Raw genomic sequence first — 23,091 nt, 5'->3', positions numbered from 1 at the left:
TTAAGGTAAGGAGGACATGCAGCCCCCCTCTTTAAGCCACTACTGTGTCAAGGGGAGCCCATCCCCTGGGACCAACTGTACTTCGAAGGGGAGGTGGCATGCAGACCATAGTGGTATCTGCCCCAGGGACCCGAACCCCCAGGGTGTGACACAACACAGAGTCCTGGGGAGCCCACCCTCAGGACACTGTGGTGCCCTGCCCAAGTGAGTGTGGCTTACCTTGCCCTCATTCTCCCAGGCAGTAGGTAAATTCTGCTCCCACCCAGGAGGGAGTAACGGAAAGGTGATGGTTCCTGCCAGAACCCAGTATGGTGCTGGCTGGGGAGCCGGCTAGGGCTGAGCGGGCCCTGGGGCCACCATGTGGCCCATAATGCAGTAGTTTGTGGGTATGCTTGGTGGGTATTGGGGCACCAACCAGAGGACCATGGGAGATGAGGTCCCTGGAGCTGTAAAGGTTTGGTGGTGTCCCTAAAATATGGAGGGGCACCACCAAGCCCTTTTTTAATCTTGTTCGGGACTGCAGAGAATGCAGCATTCACCCAGTAGCACACCCAATAAGTCTCCAGAGTCATTACATTAATGATACCAAGAGAACTTACAATATTTGTTAAGCCACTCCTAGCTGGAGCTCTGTGCTCCTTAGTTGGAGTGCAATGCCCTCTTGTGGTTGTTTTTATGATTGCATATTCTGGGCAGAGAAATATTGGATTTAAAAAAAACCAATATTTCTCTGAGTCTCCCTTTTAACATTATTCAGTCCACAAAATAATAAAAACTGTTTAGAGAAAGATTCAGAAATGACTTTTCATTAAAACGTTATTAACAATATGTATCATACTCAATATTAATAAACAGTACATAGTGTGAATTATTGAAATATACATTTAATTAAAAATGTTGGTGACTTTTAGAGGAAGATGACAGATCTGCTATATGTATATTGATATACTCACCCTTTGATAAATCCAAAAGGCTTACTTTTTATAGTTTGCTGTTGTGACTCTTTGAAAAAGTCAATAAGTCTGGCTAGGTGCAGCGAGGTCCTGTAAGAACAATCGCAAGCTGCACATTCCTAACAGCCATACGTGGAGTAGGGTTGACCGCTCGCAGGCCGTGCCATGTGGCTAACCCTGAGCTATGCATAGTGGGTTGTTTCCCTCCGGGGGGTTGGCCACTGTGCTTTCCCACAGGGGCGAAGACCATGCGTGGCAGGGGGATTGGATTTACATATAGAAACAAATGTTAATGTGCCGTTCTAGTTAGGTGAAAATTTCAGTGACAACAAAATGTTTTAAACTAAAACAACCATTGACATTCACCAGTTATCTATATGAAACTGTAACCCATGCCCTAAAGTAACTATAACTTGCACCCTTAAAATGCACAGCCAATTGCCCCACAAATTACATCACTCATAACATGCTCTATAACACCATTGAGAACATCACTGCAACATTTGAAATGACACAGATGGCAAGGCAGTGTACTTGCTCAAAAAAGCACTTCTTTAAGGAGAAGTTTCAAAATGTTGTACATTTTGGGGCACAAACTGTATCTCCTTCAACCCCTAATATCATTACATAAGGTGTGGCATCAGAATTCCAACTTTGAACTGACTGCAATGATTGTAAGATATCAACTTGCACAATAGACTCAAAGAAAGAAAAATATATTCAATCAGCTTCATGCTTACCTATACAATGTTCTAAAAGTCGATCACTTACATATTATAACTTTTAACGAGCGATATTTGGAATTTTGATTTAAGCATACAACCAAATAGACACACAATTAAACACATACGTGGGCAAACAAGCTAAAAGAAGTCTATAGTGCCTAAACCTGCAGACGTTACATTTATTCAATTTCATAAACAGTCGCACTAACTGCAACTCAAAGCTCCTAGTGAACAATCCCAACCTCACTTTTTTTTTTATCAATGCCTGCAAGCCAATGACAGTACTTTGCACCAAAACGTGCTCCTTGACTAGAAGATAAACAGCAGCACACTACACGGGGATTTAAATGACCCTGAAGTCTGGTACCCCAAACGTGGGGTGTTATACTAGAGGTGTCATTAGTGCAACAAAAATCCTGCTACCACGTGATACAAATGTAAATGATTCTTGAAGGAACATAAAGAAAAGAAATTTGAAATGTCACAAATGTCCTATCAATACACCTGAAGCTTGGGAACACATCACAGGATCAGGAAATATAGATGCCACCACAACATTTGGGTTGATGCCAAAGTTCCATACAAAGATACTTGGGATATATTTCTGTAATTCAAGGTCTATATATCCAAAGATTTCGAATATTTTTGAGAATTAATCCTGGTACACTAGGTGACTAAAGTGAAGACTTGTGGAATATGCATATGAATATTTGATTTCCGGTTTATGCACCTGCTGCCTGCACAGCTGCTAATAAGGATTCCAAAAGAACTTACTGAATCCTTTCCATTCAACGCTCGATTTAATTGCTATCCATCATTATGATCGGCGTAATATAACTTTTAAAGAATGTACTGGTTATCCAAAAATCAGTTAGGGTCAGATTTATTAAATACTTTATGGTTAATGTACGATATAGAATTCTATGTATGGCTCTAGATGGACTTTAATGGTTAGTTTGTGTGAGAATGGTTAATATAGAATTTTTCATTGAGGAATTTCCATTCGTTATTTCAATTTACCTAGTGTTATTTGGATAGTTTTATTATTTTGTTTTCTTCACAGTGAGTTATACATGACTGCTCTTATTTGTAACAATATTTTCTTTAATTCATAATAGATTCAAAGTCAGCTTTTGGTGTATAGGGTTGCCATATCATTTTAATTTTGTAGGATACCAGCTATTCACTTTGCAACCTCCAACACATTATGGGAACTGCATTTTTGGTTGACCCTAATTGAACCAGTTTGCCTAAGTTAACTGAAACTATATTTTGCTATCATAAGGCCCAGGACAGAAAACTCAGAGGCAGATTTACTAGTTTCTCAGGAACCGCACTGCAGCAGACCCAAATGCTGTATCGTGATGCGTGAGGAGAGAGCAGGAGAGCACCATATTTACAGAAATATGATACTATCCTCCCCATAGCTTCAGCACGGAAATATGCTGCAGTGCGCCACGGACAAACCTTTGCACCATCATGAAAGGATGTCTCCATGTGTCTAGCACAGGTTTTGTCCTGGAAGGGAAATCTTCCAGTACAAAATACCATGCTTAGACTTACTTGAGACCTTTTCTCACTACGTATGTGTTGTGTACAGTGCAGCACACATACAAAGTCACAAAAGAAAGGAGAAATGAAAACATCTCCTTCATAGTGCCTATTTGAAATGTCGAATACATCCTCACGCTGAACCCTGGTACACCCCCTTAGTGCTAAGTAATGCAAAGCAGTGCTATGTGCTGCTTTGCGTTTCCTTTTTCCAGCATAGAACAGGTTTTATGCTGGAAGGTAAATAGGTGAACACAGATTTTGCGTCATTTTGCATCACTTTTGTGACCCAAAAACAGTGTTAAATCTTTGTAAATAGACCCCTCAGTGTCTTGAAACCCTTGTTGTGTCCTATATATTTTTCTTTGATGGCCAAGTCCTTCCATTTTTAACTGATAAGGGAAACGGAGATACAGGAAGATAAAGTAATATAGCCAGAATTGTACTGTATACTTAAGTGGAAAGGGAGGAATAGTACACGTTAGTAAACAGCTTATAAACAAGACCACATTTCATACAGCTAAATGTACTAATATTATGGCTGACCTCATTGAAGCAGTAACTACTATAATCGTACTATATACATTGAAGATGAGAAATGTAAACTCCAAAATAAAAATAGGAAAATGAATGAAATACTAAAATGGATCTATGGCAAACTGCATGGTATTACATTGAAAAACAAGTTATAGTCATTATTTTAACCAGTTGCAGCCGGTGTAGAGGTGGGGCGGGGTGGGGGGGAGTCAATGGATGACGGAATAGGGGAAAAAAGGAAGAAAAAAAAACCTACTTATCTTGCACTCGCTGCATCACTGAGTCGTCGATGCGGGGCGAGCGCAAGGTAAGTGGTTTTCTTTTTTTTTTTGTTTTGTTTTATTTTCTCTATTCCATTGTCTGTCGACTTCCCACCCACTCCGCCTCACAGTCCCACCGCTCTTACCTGCACCGGACGATTATGTATATTTTCAAAAGCGTTTTTCATATTGATAAATTAATGAGATGAAACAGTTAAATAGAATTTTATATTAAGTATCTACAACTATGAATGAAATACCATTGATGAATAAACATATTCAGTAGGACTACAGTAATACATGCTGAAATTAAATTATGAGCATGTCAAAATATGTTATAATATTTTGATCAAATAATTAAGTATGATCAAGTTAAATGAGCTTTTTTCGGTTTACCATAAACCATCAAAGCATACAAAAAACAGATATATCATTAAAAACATAAAATACAACGCATACAGAGATAATATAAAAACAAGGTAATTGAAAGAATCCATTACGATTTTTTTCCGTATATAAGAAGCTAGTAAGAATGTTTTTTTATTCCCAAAAATCATTATTCTTCTAAATCTACATCAGGGCTAATTTTAGTTAAATACAAATGTGTACTAAAATCAACTAAATATGGTCCTTTGATTATTGTGACAGGTAAGCACATGTTCTAGTTGTTTTAGATGTTTTAGTTTTAAAAAAAAGGAACAGATTGCAGGCACAGGAAAAGGTTATTTGTAAAGACATTATTTTGAAACACTTCTTTTTCAGTCTAGATTCACATGCATACATCAAGAAAGAATATTTCAGAAAAAAATAGCTAATTAAGATTTGTGGAAGATCATCTCAAATAATTTTCTGTAATGAAAGATAGGATGCAAATCTACTGCTTCTAGTTCACACAGATTTGTCAAACCTTTTGCATTACCTGGTACTAGACTGGGACAGTCAATGTTGCATTTTTATTGTTCATTTTGAATTTTGATCTAATCTGCAGCAATATCAGGGATTTTCAGTTGTCTCAAAATTGTACTCTATGAAATAGATATTGTAGCATATTGTTTTAAAATATTCGTGTCTGTCTGAGATCATTTCAGTTTGAATCAACTCACAGTAGGAAACAATCCAACTAGCCAAATCTCATGCAAACCATGTTTTGTATAAATCGACAGAAATAATGAATTCAGCAATTAGATATGCTTAATGCCACGTGCTTATGATTCTCATGTTGTTAATTGAAATCAATAAGAAGAGTTCCGAAAATACTGACAGTACATTTCTTTACTACGAGAGCCCTTGCAGGTGCACAACTTATGATCAATTTATATAAAAATGTTTTCATTATTGATCGAAGGGATAGCGTGCCATCAAATAATGACTTTATTGATTCTTAATGAAGTATATAGTATGCAAAGTATATGACCTGTGACCATCTCTTTTACGCACTGTGCTATCCACCGGTCAAAGGGAACATCTATATATGAGGCACACAGGATATGGCTTCGGGTCATATCCTGTATCTGCTACGTACATGAATATAGGTCACTCCACACAGCAGGCAAATTAAATGGCTATGCCTAGTGCCTGCTGGAAACTGCTGAAAGGGTGCAATTACTTGGCTTTACCTTGCACACAACATACAGGGCCCTGATGCCACTGATGTATGTTGTGTGCACAGGGCATGGCCCTTGGTCATTCCCTTCACTTGCTACATGCAGGATAATTTGACACAGGGTTTGGCCTGCTTCATAGATGGTTTAATTGCTGATCCCTTAAGCGGTCATTAATGATCTCATTGATTACATAGTTTGTGAAGTCATCTGTGATATCCTGTGTCATGTCCTGAGCGGTATTTTAAGGGTATTCATGGCTGTGCAGCTAACCATAATCGACACATTTCAGAGCATTTAGTGTGCTGGTGTATGTCGATTGTCTCAGGGTTGTTTTCAGAGCATTGATTAGCATGTGACCTTAGGAGAGAGTCATAATCGCCTAGACACCATAGTTTTATAGTGAATTGATTGTGGTTTGTAATGACAAACTTAAACCTCTGCATAATTGTTAAATGGGTTTGGAAAATGTAATGTATTTAATTGTTAATATATTTTTGTGTACCCTCAACGTTGGTAGGTCGGTGAACCGGAAGAAATTAAAACCTGTCATTTTTCCACGATTCCCTCACTGACTTGGTCACATAGGGAAGACAGGTTTGTAAACTGTGGTCATTCATCGATATCAAACAACAGATGTGCACGTGCATATACATTATTTAAAAAACCTGTGTTTGTGTTTTTGCTCAAATATATTTTTGCGTGAACAGATTAAAAAACAAAAATTAACTTTCATTAGAGGAGCTACCGGTTTCACTTCTGCAGGGTACCAAAAGAGGGTTCATACTGTGTGTTGAGACACATTGACACGTACTCAATGGAAGCTGAACTAATGTAAAAAATACATTTATCGAAACAACACAAACAGTTGCTTGGTTCAGGCAAATTCTTGTTTATAATAACCTCGGTCATATTTCATATTATTGCCAAGAAGCAAAATGTACCATAATCTAAGCCTGAGCCGTCAGCAATATTGCCCCTACAGTAAAACCTCTGATGTATTTTATAGAAGAGAGGACATTAATCTAAAAGTCAATGACGCTGATGTGCGTCTACACTGGGGTATGTGCCGTCGGTCGTATAAGCATATTCAGGCTCTGCACCTTATGCACATCTGCTTAATCAAAAATAAGTAACCTTTCTGCATATCTTGAAAAGTTCCCTGGCAATTCCAATTTCTGAGGTTGACGGAACAATTAATCTTCTTTGGCTCTCAAGATACACGCCTCCACTCCATTCGGCTGTGCGGTAAGCAGCCCCTAATCGATTTCACTGCTGAGGCTTTGAGACCGGAAGAAGTGAGGATGTTTTGGAGTCAGATCTATTTGAAGGCATGGGCGAAGTGGGCAATTGCCCAGAACCTCCATTTTCAAAGGCCACCCAGGGTAAAGAAACTTTTTCTTTCTCCATATTACGTCTTACGTTTATAACTCAAACTCTGTCTTTCTCTCGGTCTACCTCTCACTCTGCCTCTCTGCCCAGTGGCATCATAAGATGTTTTGTGCACCCAGAAAAAACCTGTTTGAATTGTTTTTGTTTGACCCCTATTTTCAAAATTTTGTTTGGCATCATGTGAACTTGAATTAGTAAAAAAAAAGTGTAATAAAATTCAAAGCTGTTCAGACAGAGGCCCTCAAAACATGTCTTGCTTGGTTCTCCTAAAATCCTTAGGAAAGCACTGACTGGGATGCCTGTGTTCAGTGGTGGACTGGCCATTCTGAAATCTACCATTTCCCTGGCAGGCTGCAAACTCAGTGGCTGCTTTTGGAAGGGCGTGGGCAGCCATTACACAGTCAAGCTCCAATGACTCAGTTGTAGTTGCAGCCTCCTACAGAGTGGATTATTTTTGCCAGGGCTCATTCTGGTTTCCTGTGTAGCCTTACATGCAATGGCGTGTGATAGGCACAGTCGACCTTCCAGTACCGAGGAAATTGGACTTCCTGGACAACCTGTTGAGGGTTACTGGTGAAACACAAAAGATGATGGGAGGAATGCTTGCAATTTGTCTAACCACTGGCAATCGCTCGGGGTAGCATTCCAACCCATTGTTCTTTTTATCACCATGCCACCTCAGGTTGCACCCAGCCATATGCAAATCAGCCTTGACCCTGCTCCTCGTGGGAATTGCCCAGTCCGAACTGTCAGGCCTGGCCCTCAATGAACCAGAACACAAGCAAGCTAGCACCCGTTTCGCCCTGATAAGGACTCATCTTCAGCCAGATATAGCTTGGTTTCAGTGACCACGGGACTGACATTTGGGCAAACCTTTGCCACTCAGGACGGTAGTTGAAACACACAAAAGGTGATGGGGGAATGCTTGCAATGTGTCTAACCACTGGCAATCACTCGGTAGCATTCCAACCCATTGTTATTTATTTTGCGCATCATGCCACCTTAGTTTGGTGTGAACCAGAATTGTCTTATGAAGAGTTGCTTGTTGAGTATCTAACAAATCTCTTTAAGGAGTTTGTTTCACAATTCTTGGATGAGGTGATGGCCTCCATGTGGAGGTTTTGGGTAGTACATTTTTTAAGAAGGGTCTGGTGGGTCTTGGAGCATTGGCTGAATTGCATTCTGTGGTTAGGCAACCAGTCTTTCAGCAATGGGTCTCTGTAGTCAACTCTGTGTGTGATGGGCATTGAATGAAGGTCATTCTTGTGTGGACCGGACAGGAAAGACCAGAAGCAGTCAACAATTTGACTGGGTGTAATGTTCCAATCTCTAAAACATTATTGCCAGGGCGGCCCTGGAGGATACACTGTACAAAGTTCAAAGTGGGGTCTGTAATGCAGTAAGCAGTTATCCCCGACACTTAAACTTAAAGAAGTGCAATTGTGATTTAGTGATTCAAACTAGGCTTTAAAATATCATACGCATTAGCGAATGGTCCTCTAAACAAAAGTCGCTTGCAGCCTCCAAGAATTGGACACGTTTTTTTTCAGCTTTAGCCTCACATTGTAAGACCAAGGCACAGCTAACATTGTCAGAACGTGGATTCAGACTGTTTTCATTAATCTGCTCAAAACTTTCATTTTGCAACTTTGTCCTTTTGCTGTGGGCAGTAGCATGATGCTTCTTCTGTTCCATGAAATCAAATTTTGTATCTTCGCTTCAGCAGATAGATAGACCAATAGTTAAGGGACAAACAAATGGACAGATAGATGGACAGATGGATGGACAGGGACACAGAATGACCAAATGGCCATCTCGCAGATAAATGGATGGAAGGACAGACAGACAGACACGTGGATAGTACAATCAAAATGAATTAGAACATTCTAAAGATACTGCATGATGAAACTTATTCATAATGTTCCACCTGGCTCATTATAAATATTAAATAACTCTCTGTTCATGTTTTACAGCAGTACAGAGTCAGGTACTGCTTTAAGTGTTATTTCCTTTACAGACTAATATCGACATACTCCGGCAAAAGGTGGAAATTACTGCCTTAGCAGGCACTTTGACAGGAAAGGACAAAGCTGCCTGAGCAGAGGATCCAGCCTCTGTGTGAATAATTACATCAAATCAGGTGTAAATCCCAGAGGTGCCTCACAGTGGTTGTACGTCTATCAGTCTGGGACATATAAACCCCGGTATTTAAATTGATGACACTTACCCGTGGCTGAAGGTTAAGCTGGAACTGGCCTGGTGCCATCCTCTCCAGACATATACTGTGCAAACCGCTCCTCTTAAATTATCTTGATATGGACACCATTGAATACTTCTGTTTAATGGGAATAGCACGGCACGCGCTTTCATATAAATACTTGCATAGCACTGCCTCCTATCACAAGGAGGAACACAAGGAGACCAGTCAGATGAACTAGTTTAGGATCAACCTAGCAGATTAGTGATACTACATTAACCACAGTGCAGGTCGTGTTATTAATATCATTTGTGTACTGTAAATGAACACTGGATTGCAAGGATCAGCCCCTAATTTATCTTCAATGCCAACTTCTGTTTTTCCATGTATCCATCGGAAGTGGTAGGTTGTCCCCACAATTTTCCTAACTCAGTAGCTTCAAATCCTTCGGGAGAGTAAGAATCAGTTCTATCGGTTTAATAAATTCTAAGATTATCAATTCATTTCCTGCTTGCTCCTTGATGGGGGGTTCTTTTTGAGCAGTAGCAAACTAATGTATCAAACGACCAAAACAGACAAATCAGGATTTATACTGAGACCATCAATTTCTTTCTTCAACTTTTTACACAACAATCACTGGCTAGGGTCAGAATTGTTCCGGTCTCTCAAGAAATGAAAGGATGCGTTTAAATGTTGTTAGGCCACCACAGTGTCTAAACTGAATTGTCTCTTGCTTTTTAATAATAGATGATGTTATTATCCAGCGCATTAACTCTTACTTTATTACCCTCCATCTGATGAAAGACAGAGTCAGGCCTCAAGAATATGCTTTAACTTAGTTTTGCAACTGTACAGCTGATGATCAACCAACTGGCCTCCTTGCTCTTTTACCAGTTCTGTTGGGTGGCAGGGGTGACCACCAGCACACTGAAGGAATACCAGAGCTATTTCACAGAAAGCACAACCAATATATCCCTGTCCTTTATTAAAATACCACAGGGCTCGATGAGACCTGTTTATTGATTATGGCTTTTGGACCTGAATCAAAATCCCAAGAGGTGGATGCTGAGATGAAGTTGGGCATGAGAAGCAAGTGGTATTCTACCATAATATTTTGTGAGGAATATCTTCTTTGCAACAAATACTGTGACCATAATATCATCTTTCACTATATCGAGATGATAATAATTTATAGTTAAGTACATATTTACGATTCTTGCATCCATATACAAGTACATTTCAGTTCATACCATCAAGATAAACGTGGCTCTAACAATAGTAAATTTATGCTTATCTCTGTATACTCACTTTCACAATCTTGTGGTATGTAGATATTCTGTATACAGTGTTTTTGTAGAACAATATTTTGCACATAGTATTCTGGCATACAACCCACAATGTAAAGAGGGGAGGGAAAAAAATCTGAATTCCAGTTGTAATGGAGGAACCTTGAAATAATATGTTTTTAGAATGCTGCTACCCAGGTTGTCCTGTGGATCTGGCAGTGGTAGGATTCAAAAGCCCTTCCTGTGTTCCACTCAATATCAATTTTTCAAACACTATGAGTCTGAATTGGCTAGTTTATAAAACACCTATATATCAGCATTGAAGCAGCAGAATAGGGCAGGCTTTTTCTATTTGATTATATGGGAAGAGACAGCCCTGTTGAGGTGGCTCAGTGATGTTGTCATAAGTAATAGATCCGAAGTCATGTGGATTTGTTTTCGAAAATAGGAATGCTGTAAAAGAAAACACCAACAAGCCCCTTTTGACAATAAATGGTTTTAGAATTAAAGCAAACTTCTGAAGTTTCACCCACCACCAATGCAGGAAGATGAAACCTCGAACACAGACTGATGAGAGGGATTTTGAGGCGAACGTGTGGGGCGTGGATATCAGAAGTGTAAAACTGTGCAGAAGTGCTTTTGGAGGGTTGGATGTAGGGTCACGTGAGATACTGTTATATGATGTGGGACAATTGTGTACTCGAATAATAATACAATGTACTGTTCAACGGAAAATAATAAAATTCTTCATAAAAAAAAAAAACTTCTGAAGTTTTAACGTGTCGGTAAAGTAGTCTGGTATTCGCTCCTTTGGAAACTGATCATGAAGGGATCTCCAACCAAAGATCCATGGGACTTAATACCCGCAAGCAATAAAGAGGGCCTGGCAATTCAAATATAGAGTAAGTCAGTTTGCTCTCTCTCACAAGCAATAAAGAGGGACTGCCTATTCAAATATAGAGTATGTCTGTTTGCTCTCTCTCACAAGCAATAAAGAGGGACTGCCTATTCAAATATAGAGTATGTCTGTTAACTCGCTGTTGCTTCAGCAATTTTCATAGCATGATTTCATTTCATAGGTGAACAATTTCAGGCTTTAACACCATGTATCGGGCAAGCCAAGCAATGTATACTCAGATGGCCCGATTCCTATGTTTTTAATGTGACTGCATCTTAGAAACGTTTCAGCTATGCCATTTTAGCACACAATTTTGGTTAGTCCAATAAAATGTAAGAACATATAAAACTCTTGAATGTATTGATTCAGTTGAATTTTAATCATCATCATTTGCACGACTATGGTACAATTCTGCTGCTTTTTAAAATAATTATTGCATGAAAATGTGAACTCTCCACCAACAATATGATGACATTCAGGCGCATAGCAAATTGTGTTTTTGTTTTTTAAATCTGAATATTTTAAGGAAAACAATGAAGATGCCAATTATAAACACATTTACTGATAAGGGCACCAAATTTCATATATTCGATTACCTGTTTCTGAAATGTGATAGTGTAGTTTCTCCAGATTAGCGAGGGATGGCAGTTCTAGCCTAAGCGGAGACAGCAAAGGCGTTTTACTATGTGGACTCAAGCCTAAAGCATTCCTCACTTCCTATGCACATGTTCAAGCCCATCACGACGTGATGGTGCTTTTGCACAGGTATGTCAAGGAGGTGTGCTGACTGCAGACTGTCGTGTTCATGTCTGTGGTGTGACCTGGTCTCCATTCACCGACTCCACTCACCACCGTCAGAGACATTCTCCACCTTGGTCTCCTAGACTCCAATTTGCTGTTTTCTGACAGAAACTGTGTTATCAAAACTCAATATTCCTAAAGTTCTGAAGAACCCCATGCATTAAGTGTTTCATTTATGACTTCTGGCCAATTTCTGTGTCTTCTTTTGGTGCTAAAGAACTGCGTTCTTTTCTGTTTGGGGGCCTGTGAAGCAGAAGGCAGCTAGATTCTCTGGACTCTCCTACTCTCTAATAGTACAACTTTGCAAGAAGGGAGCACTGGAAATGATATCCCCTGATCTCTGCATAATTACTGAACAAATCACTATCAAATTAAAACAGACCCCATTTCTCTGCCTTCTGACCGCTCAGCAACTCAGTGAATTGCAGAGAAGATTTCTGATAAAATGTAACTTATAATAAGGCAAGGTACAAAGCCGCAAGGAGCCAGAAATGAAGAAAAACAGTAACAAAAGTGCCTCTTGGTTCAGGCTAGCATGATTTTGTTAAGCCAGTCACGCTTGAATTTTGCTACTGACTGTGAATGTTTCAAATAAGACCTATGTCCCATAATCCTTGGCGAGGCTCCAACAAACATTTTTTGGCATATATTGCATTTTGTGCTCATAGAATTTTGAAACACCTTTCTCAGCCCTGAGCTTGCATTCATTTTTTTGTTTTGTTGCATTTTCCATTCGTTCATTGCATGTCAGAGATCCTTACCTCCGTCCCCTACCTCCTCGCTTGAAGAGTCTCGCTGTAACTTTTCTTATAAGGAAACTAGTCACCCCATTCTGTGGGGCATGGCGTTTTGTAAATTGCCTTTGGAAAGGCAAATTCGAATTAATTAATCTATCTTCCTCTCACATCAAATACCTATTTTGTGCTGCAGTATTTTCGGCAATGACATTGCACCTTCTAAAATAGGTCCTTATGTTTTTCGTATAATTTTTTTCTAATTTACATAAGGTGAAAATCGGTTATATCTACAATCTATTGCATCAAAAGTGTACATGATGCATACTTCCTGCTTACGTTACTGAAGAGTTTACCAAACAACCAGAAATTGTGTTATAAGTTTATCTGAGCCACGGTAGTGCTATGGGGCCCTACTAATCGTAGAATTGACACTATATAAATTTCTCTAAAATAACACAGATCTACAAAAAAAAAATTACACACAGCCTAATTTACAGATGGTAGTATTGGAGAATGCCTAAAAAAACAAAGAATTTTCATCCTGCCCCTGCACAGGGACGGTTGACCTATTTAGCGTGCAGCAGATGGTGTATATGCCATAGAGAAGCCTCCTCTTGCTCCAGCATCAGCTTTGCCAAATTTTGGAGTTAATTGAAGTGTCCAATCTATCGTAATTAAACCACCACCATGTGTGGTGGACTCAACTCTTCACATACGCCCAGTAATGAAAGGTTGCTGGTCTCTCAGAGATGGTTAAATATGGTGAAGTTAACATGTTAACACAACCCCTGCACATCAAAAAGACACTGGCCACGTTGTGCATGCAGTTCCAGTGTTAAAATGTGTGTTGGAGTTGGCCCTTTTTGCAGGGTCTCTTTGACTTCCTCCTGTATTTCTTCTGACCTGTTGCTGGTGGTTTTATGAGTCTGGGCACTTTATCAATGCTGATCAGTGCTAAAGAGTATGTGCCTACTCTTGTAAACTTGGTAAGATTGGTCCATACCTGGTTGGCATAATTAATTTACCTGTAAGCACCTTGTACAGTGGTATCCCATATACCCAAGGCCTGTAAATGAAATGCTACTGGTGGGTTTGCAGTGCTGCTTGCGCCACCCACTGAAGTAGCCTTTCAAACATGTCTCAGGCTTCTGCCACTACAGGGCCTGCGAGCGCAGTTTACTGCCGCCGTGACGTGGCATACAAAGTGGTTGCCACATCTGCAACTCCCATTTTACTACATATAAGTCACCCCTAAGGTAGGCCCTAGCTAGCCCTATGGGCAGGGTGCTGTGTAGGTAAAAGGTAGGACTTGTGCCTTAACTGTGTTGTATGTACTGGTAGTGACAAACGGCCTATTTGGTTTCTCACTGCTGTAAGGTTGCCCTCTCACAGGGTTGCACTGGGGATTCATATGTCCTTCAGTGGTAATTGCTGACACGAGAGGGCTAGTGCGACCATGTTTGGTATGTTTGGAATAGCAGTGATATATCCAGCTTATTGGTAAAAGCAGATTTATTATTACTATTTTAGAAATGGCACTTTTAGAAGTGGGCATTTCTGTGTGCTTATATGTCTTTGTGCCCTGCCTGGATGTGCATTGACCGTCTGGTTCTGACTGACAGGAGACAGGGGATGTGCATTCACTCCAGCCAGTCACAAGGGGGTTGAGGTGTGTCCTACCTTTCCTGGGTGACTCAGCGCCAGGCTGAATAGACCCTGGTTGAATTTAGAGTAGTAGGAGGAGTTTCCCTTGCACCTGAATAAGCCTGGTCTGCATTTGGAATGGTGGGAGGAGTTGCACCTCAATAGGGCTGTGCCTGCCCTCCACAATGCTGGCTCCACCCCCCTGTGGTGTGTGTGGGGCCTGGAGTGGAAATGTGAATGGGAGTGTTGTGCACTTCAAAATGGTGTTTGAAGAGCCCCCCAGAACAATGACATTGGGACAATAAGTACAGGGGCTTTGACTCCATGATTTTGAGAAGACACTGCATGGACTGCAAGAGGGCTGCTGTGTGCCAGGAGGAACTGCTGTTTGAGACTACCTGCTTGTGGGACTAAACCTGCTGCCTGCTGGGTGGCTGAAGGGACTGCCACTCTGCTAGGGGACCCTGTGTGCTGGCCTGCCTACGCCCTGTTCTCTGCCCCAGTGATCTCTCAGTGGCCTTGTGACCTGCCCTATGGATGTAAATATAGGGCATGATGAGCGCTGTGCGTTCACTCTCTTTCCCTCCAGAACAAAGCAGGTGTTGGGCTCTTTTACTTTCCCAGACGGGAGGGTCATTTCAGTTGCTCTACTCCCTGATAAGTGTGTGTGGGTCACTTCATCTCCCCACTGTTGGTGTGGACTGGCACGGTGTGAGCGCTGTAATTTTACCCGCATTTCACTTTAAAGTGCTTGTGGAGCACTGTGGGTTCTTGAGCCAGAGGGCTTCGCTGGTTTTGAACACGGCCGCTCACCAGCGGAGCGAGCGCTGCAGGAGCTTCAGACATTGCCTGGCAACTGGCCCAGAAGCCACCAAGGCCCGAGAGGCAGTCGGAGTAAGAACTGCTACGCAAAGTGGCCTTCCCTTGACCCCAGCCAGTGCCGGACAGAGCGTTGGAGGTGAGCGGAATCTCAGCAGGATAACAGAGGGAGCAACAGGCTGCCTCGACACCGGGCTGACATGGACCCCCTTGCTGAATAACAGGTCAGCAGAGAGCGGAGGCTTGTGGGTGCATTATTTTTTCTTCCTCACCCCTGGCCTCTATGAGGAGGGGATCCAGCGAGGTCTCCTCACCGGCCAAGGCAGTGCCCTATTTCCTGCAGCAGTTGCCCCTCCGTACAACCCGGGGCAGCTGCCATTGTTAAAAGTACCTTTGCGGGGGACCAAGTGAGGTCTCCCAACTAATGGGGGGATTTCTTTTGTATAGAAAACAGCGTTGCTTGTGCTGCGGACACGGCCAGGCCCATGGTCCTGAGCCCTTACTCTTGGAAGGGGCATTGCGGGGCGAGCCCAAGCCAGGGCCTGAGTAAAAAAGTACTGCATTTCCTGTGGTAGGTGGGCAGATAGCCCAGAAGCCTACAAGGGGGGAGACACGTTTACTGACTGAACGATTCAGGTGCCCTCTATTACAGTTTATGCACTGATGTGAATATGCAGGTGATGATACATTGCCAGGGTTTGGCACAACCTATACAGTGAGGTGATGTTCTTGTTCTAGTTTGTGCACTCTACAAGTGTTTACTAGAGTGCACTGCTGATGTGTATACATAGTGTTTTATGCTAGGTGCAATCCTATCAGTAGTTACTGGTTATCCTAGCTGTGATGGTTATGACAATTGGCAAAGTGATTGGCATAATCCATGTTAATTCATGACAAGTGCCTAGTGGCACAGTAATATATGTGATTGTGATCTAATGTGTTTTTATGAATAATACAAAGGATATTTTTATATAACCTTGTGTGGAGTCTCATTTGTGGTGTGCCTAGTGTGTCACTGTTGTGTGAGTGTGCTGCGCAAACACTTTACACATTGTCTCTGGGATAAGCCTGACTGCTCTGCCAAGCTACCAAGGGGGTAAGCAGGGGGCTATCTTCGGTGTGTAACTTCCTTGACTGGACTAGAGTGGTGGGTTCTGCCTGGCTTAGGTGCAGACCCTAGTCAACCAGAAAGCCAATTTCTAACAATGTGACAGTGGTTTTTCTAACACAGGTTCAGCAGCGGCCCATGCAGGTAAGAGTGGTGGGCCGGGTGGGGTGGATTTCAACTGGCGAGGGAAAATTATAATTTTTTTTTCCTCATGGTCACCTGTCAAATCTCCCCCTAACCCGGACCCACTGCCCCACCGCCCTTACCTGCACGGGTCACTGCTGCACGGGATTTCTCTCACTTTGTTGAAGAAATGTCTGTTGCACTGGTAGATCACATTGGACAATGAAAAAAGTCCACCAGACAAACTTTAAAATGGGGCACATAAGCTTAGTCTTCAATTTTAATATCCAAGTATACCTAATGAAAACGATGGCATAAAAAAACTCAAACACATTGTTTCTCCTGCACCACAGAGTGTTTTATTCTTCTTGCAGCTGCAAAACCCAGCAAAAGAGGCTTAAACACTTTGTGGTGCTGCAGATACAAGGTGTGTGTCTGTGTTGTTTCCTGCCCCCATTTTCAGGAAGTATGCTTGGATGATCACAGGTGTTACTCGTCTGTACATGCACCTCCGCTGTTTTGATCCGCAGGATCAGGGTAAAAAGATCATATGGAGTTATGGAATTAAATATGTATATGTATGTGTGTGTATATATATATATATATATATTATTTTTTTTTTGACTGAATATCGACTAATCATGTACAGGTATGGTTGAGTTTAAAGTGATATTTTATGAGTTTCCTATTAATATTTCACATATTATTTTACTAATTCTTGTTATCCTAGAGGTTTGCTTCAATAGATTAAGATAATCTCTTTGCCCAGGTGACACAACAGGGTGTCAGGAGGTTGAATGTTGACATATTGTGGTCCATAATATTGACCTGCACTGAAACCCACACCATACATGGAAGTCTAGATTTATTATTCTTAACTTCACAGCTATCTTCCTTGGCAGTATGTTCATAGTCGATGTCCTGAAGTTGATATAACTGTAAAACCTCAATATTTTGGTGGAGCACTATTAGAGGGAGAGAGTTGGCGTTTTGGGGGCTATCTAGAGGAAAAGTCTCATACCTCATTATTCGTATGCAGACCGGGATTTGTTCTGGGTGACAATGATTAATAGGAGTACGTGACAGTGTCACTCTGATATGTCACATGCTGCCTTCTGAGACTGGTGCCTTTTATTGGGAGACAGATCGCTCAGCGAACAAATGTGTACAACGTGATAGGGCAATTCAGCCTGACATGTTTTTATCCACATTAGTGTAGGCCCAAAATGAGATTTCTCAGACAGAGGCTATGTAATTTAGAGCGAAATGTGTCAAATGCACAAGCCAGGGCTGGCTTTCTCATTGGTCTGCAGAAACAGCATGGTACCTTACACTGTCTGCATTTTGCGCTGGACAACACATTTCAAATGGGGGGGTGGGTTACACAGAATACATTTATCTTACAACACAGTCATAGTATTGCAAATGTCAGAGCAATGCTTAATTTGTGCTGATGGTTGTAGGCGGAGAAACACAGGCATTATGTTTTTGTGAACAAGGAATTATTATCATCAAACACTTACCCAAAGCAAGAAAAGCAAGGTGGAAAAGCAAACATTGGAGAGTAAATGAAGGAGAAAGACAGGCAAATAAAGTGGGAAAGGAGCAAATAAAAATACATTGTTAGAGTGACATGGAAAGAAGGGAGTGCAGGTTGATCCAAGAAAGAAGCATCATGTGAATTCAAGACAATATCTCCAGCATTCGAAAGTGCCAGAAGAGCTCAAAAGAAAAACTTTGGCCCCCTGTACCTATTTATTTTGTTATGTATGAATTCCATAGAGACCCATTAGCATGAATAAATGGATTCTACATCCAGTAATTCACTCTGTTAGGATGTAGGAACAACGGGTACCAGACGTTGTTAACCACTGTTACTATGTCATAAAGGAATTCTTTAACTGATCTAGTCACATTCTCTTATCCACGGAAATGGCACTACTAACTAAGGGCATGCCTTTTTTTCTTTACAGAATATATCTACTTTTCTACCCCTCTGTTTCTAGTCAACCTGACAATTGTACCACCTACGCTGCTGATTTTGAGCCTCTGTGCATATTTAACCCTTCCTCCTACACCATGCCCCCTGAAATCTTGGCATTCCAAAACGCGGTCCTCAAAGTGGTTCAGGAGATGAACCAGTTTCAAATTTTCACTCCTGCATCTACTGCCCTTTCTCTTATCCCAGCTCAATTTCAAATCCATCACCTTTTCTCCAGCTCTTGGCTTCCAACCAATCATTTACTCCTCCCTAAATTTGGTTCCCATCTATATTTGATTCTTCCTTGTTGTTTTCCCCACTTCTTAAAATTAATACTACATGCCTTTTAGGGATAATACTGAATCCATTAATTTACCCAAATCAGAACTTGGTACTACAAAACCCTGTAAGAGTTTTTTCTTACCCATGCACACTGACATTTTAACTTTCAACACTTGGCACTCAGAACTCCTTTTTGACAAGCATTCCCAGAATTCCCTGTTTCCCAACTATGATTCTATATATTTACTTTACAAGTTACAAAGGTGAGTTCTGTCAAGAATAGGTTTGGCAGTGGATGAGGCAACACTATACTACATATTCAATTTGTTATGTGTGCTGTACAGTGCAGCAGGCATGCAAAGGGTGAAAAATATTGTCTTTTATGAGTTGCTTCACTGTTATTCCTGCCTCATAGAGGCATAGTTGTTTTGTGCAAATGACTTACTACACATGTTTGTAATAGGGGATTTGTGTCACACCCCATGAGTGGTTGCATGAAAATGCACCTGTACCACCTATGATATGCCTCCTTGATGCAAACCTCTGCATATTGCTTTTTTGTGCTAATTTGAAATCCCACCACAACAATTTGTATTGGGTTTTCAACACTTTTGTGATGCAAAGTTGACACAAAGCTTTTGTAAGTCTGTCCTAACACTCTAATTTTGAGTCTTGGAATTGTTGCAGGCTGATAAACCTCCAAGAGCTAAGAACATTAATATTATTTTTTTAATATTTATTTTTACCCTGGGCAGTTTTTGAGTAACATTCAGGACTTTGAAAACCAGAATGCGACCTAACATTCTCTTACCATATTTGCTTCTTTTCAATTTTGATGTCTCCACACAATTTCCTTCAGGATTTCCTCTGGGGAACTTGGGTGGAATTTGGGTCGGGAAACACTGCAAGTCAGAGTTTGAAACCTGCTCTCGCTTCCAAAAACTAAAGCAGGATTGCTTTTGCACAAGGGGAACTGCATGTCAGCAGCTCCCCTTGTGCAAAAGCAATGCAGCCTCGATCATGGGGGCATTGGGGCTTCTCCCACGGTCCCCAACAGTGAGGCCAGGCCCCTGGGGATGGGGTCCCCAGGACCTGAAGTGGCCCGGGAGGGGGGCCACGTGGCCCCCCTCCCCTTTAATTATAGTAAAAAAACAGAAAGGCCGGCCCCGGGGATGGGGTCCCCAAGGCCATAATTGGCCCCCCTCCAAAAATATTTTTTTTTTTAAAAGAAGGCTGGCCAGGCCCTGGTGGATGGGGCCCCCAGGGCCAATATTGGCCCAGGTAAGGGAGGCCATGAATTCCCCCCTCCCATAAAATCAACAACAACAAAAAAAATTAACCGGGAACTCGCCGGAGGCCCCGCCCGCTAACTGCATGCCTCTGCAAACGCACCCCCTGGCGCGTTCTAAGTTGGGGAATTATGTCCCCTTAAAAACTGAGGGTCCCTGGGGGGCAACTAGCCCACCAGGTACCTTCAGTAAGTGCCACACAGCTGGATTGCAGAGAGGTGGTCGAGGCCACGCCCCTTTTTACACCACTCCAAATGCGCCTCTTGTTGCACTGCTGGAGGGGCGATGAAGTCCACTTGTGTCCTGAGGACCACAGGACACAAGTGGACTTCATCCCTTGAGCAGCACTGCGCCGGGAGCCGCGTTTGCATAGTGGTGTAAAAGGGGGGAATGGCCTCGGACCACTCTCAGCAATCCAGGTGAATGGCGCCTACTGGAGGTACCTGGTGGGCTAGTTGGCCCCCAGGGACCCTCAGGAATGAAAGGGACTTAATACCCCAATTTAGAACGCACCAGGAGACGCGTTTGCAGAGTGGTGGGGAAAGGGGGCGTGGCCTGTGTCCAATTCTCAGCAATCCCACTGTGTGGGGCTTACTGGAGGTGAGAGGTAGGCTTGTTGGCCCCTAAATGACCCCCAGCAGCGAAGGGGACTTCAATCTCCACCCAAGAGTGCACCAAGGAGCGCGTTTGCAGAGTGGTGGGTAAAGGGGGCATGGCCAGCTATGAGAACTTAGCAATCCCGCTCTGTGGGACTTACTGGAGGTTATAGGAGGGGTAGTCCTTGGGGGCCAACTACCCATCTTGTTACACAGTGGGATTGCTAAAACGTCTTTGGAGGACATGCCCCCCTTTCTCCGCCACTCTGCAAATGCGCATCCTGGCCGTCTACGGGACAGGGGATAAAGTTCAATTTATTCCTGCGGGACTTTGGGGGCTAAGAAGCAGTCGTGGTACCTCCTCTAAGTCCTATGCAGTGGAATTCCTGAGCGCTGGTCGGAGGCCCGGCACACTTTATCCACCACTCTGCAAATGTGACTACTACTTAAAGAAGCATCTTTCTGCACCTCTGACTTAGAGGTAGTTTTAATCCCCCTGCTCTATTATGTACTAGGGCCTTACAGAGGAGGTCATGCCAATCACAGAGGTACCTCAATGCACAGTGTTCCCTAGTGTATGTAGGTGTTTTCACTGTGTTCTAAGTGCCTTTTAACATAGTACTGGCTCTAGGCCTGGTAATCAGAGTCAGTTACAACCAGTACCCGTCAACAAAAAGTTGGGGGCACAGGATGGCTTTGCAACAAGGCCTCTTTCTGCTCCTCTGTCGGTTCTTTGTGCACATTTTTCTTCTTTCTGCATCTTTCTTCATCTTTCTGCACATGTCCCACCTCTGTAGGCATAGTTAGATATTAGCATTTAAAAAAACCTTTAAATTCACTGAAAAAAACGCAGGTTTCATAGACATTATAGTTAGTTGGACATTTCACTCATACAAAACCAGAGAAATTCAGCCGTTATAAATAGTTCAGCTAACTATAAGTCACACCCCCGCAATGCACTTCTGATGACGTCACATATTACATCATTCCTGACATCACTGATGACATCACTGATAACATCACAGATATCTCAAATGACATCATGGATGACATCATCCACGTGATAATGTGATGCACCTCCTCACACCCTAATATAACCTTTGATACACCTACTCTAAAATACAGACTACCATTTTCGAAACCATAAACACACCAATACCAGTTACTACATAGCCACTCACTGATTCCTAAGTCTACACACACATCCACTCATTCACCCATACAGTCACTCATACTTGCGGTTACTCATCAGTACAGTACTATCATATGCACTCATACACCCATACAAACACTCACACACCGCCACTCATCCATAGCATTACGCACACACCTAGTCAGTCATGCAAAACATGAATCACTTTTCCATTTACTCACCTATAGAGTTATACAAACATCACCTCACTTATTCATACAGATACTAACACATACTTCCTCTCTTATACATCACTGATACAAGCACACACTCATCCATACAGTCACTCACACAATCACTCACTCTCACATATAGTCATTTATATACTCCAAAACTCACATATACTGCCTTTCACATATTTGGTTACTCACACATGTACCACTGAGACATCTATTCACTCACCAACACACCCATACACACACTCACCCACCTACACAGCCCTTCACACATGCAGTCTTGAACTCATACACCCAGTGAATCGCCCACTCACACATCCATGCACTGAGTCACACACCCCCACCCACACAGACACTCAGGCATATTGATGAATGACTTAGCATTTTAGTAAATGGTGTGCCTACCAAGAATAAAAAAATCTAGCAAGAGTTAGTGATTGTTGAAAAAGTTAAAAAAGCAACATTATACCGGGAACAAAATAATATTTATTATAAAAATGTTGATGCTGCTCGAGATGCAACTTGTATGGAGGATGAAACATTACCATCGACTGGACAGATAGAAAAAAGTGGTTCGATCTCGATCAAACGAAAAGTATTGATGCTATAGCATCCATCCACTGCATTCTAAAGACATTTTTGGTGATGCTATTGATCTCTTTCAAATGAAACATGCAAAAGGAGCTCCCATGAGTGTATGGAAGAAAGGTTTAGAGGCTTGGGGCCCGATTCACAGAACTAACTTAAGATAAAATCCTTACGCTTACTACCATTTTGGTATTCACAGAAGGCACTTACTCATTTCGGTATTCACAGAAGTTAGGAGTCCTAACTTTAGGACTCCGAAATGCCTTCTGTGAATACCGAAAGTCTTAAAATTAGGATTTTTCTCAATTTAGTAGTAGTAAAGTTAGGACTCCTAACTTTAGGACTCCTAAATGCC

General features: G+C 41.8%; 1 protein-coding gene across 2 annotated transcripts in view; it reads right to left on the bottom strand.

Annotated features, from left to right (window-relative positions):
* LRRTM4 (leucine rich repeat transmembrane neuronal 4) overlaps positions 1-23,091 on the bottom strand; it is a 1,708,634-nt gene that overhangs the window by 329,308 nt on the left and 1,356,235 nt on the right. The gene's annotated exons all lie outside the window — the stretch shown is intronic.

The sequence above is a fragment of the Triturus cristatus genome, chromosome 11, assembly GCF_964204655.1.
Source record: "Triturus cristatus chromosome 11, aTriCri1.1, whole genome shotgun sequence".
In the NCBI taxonomy this organism is placed as follows: domain Eukaryota; kingdom Metazoa; phylum Chordata; class Amphibia; order Caudata; family Salamandridae; genus Triturus; species Triturus cristatus.
This window is presented reverse-complemented; position numbering and strand designations above follow the sequence as displayed.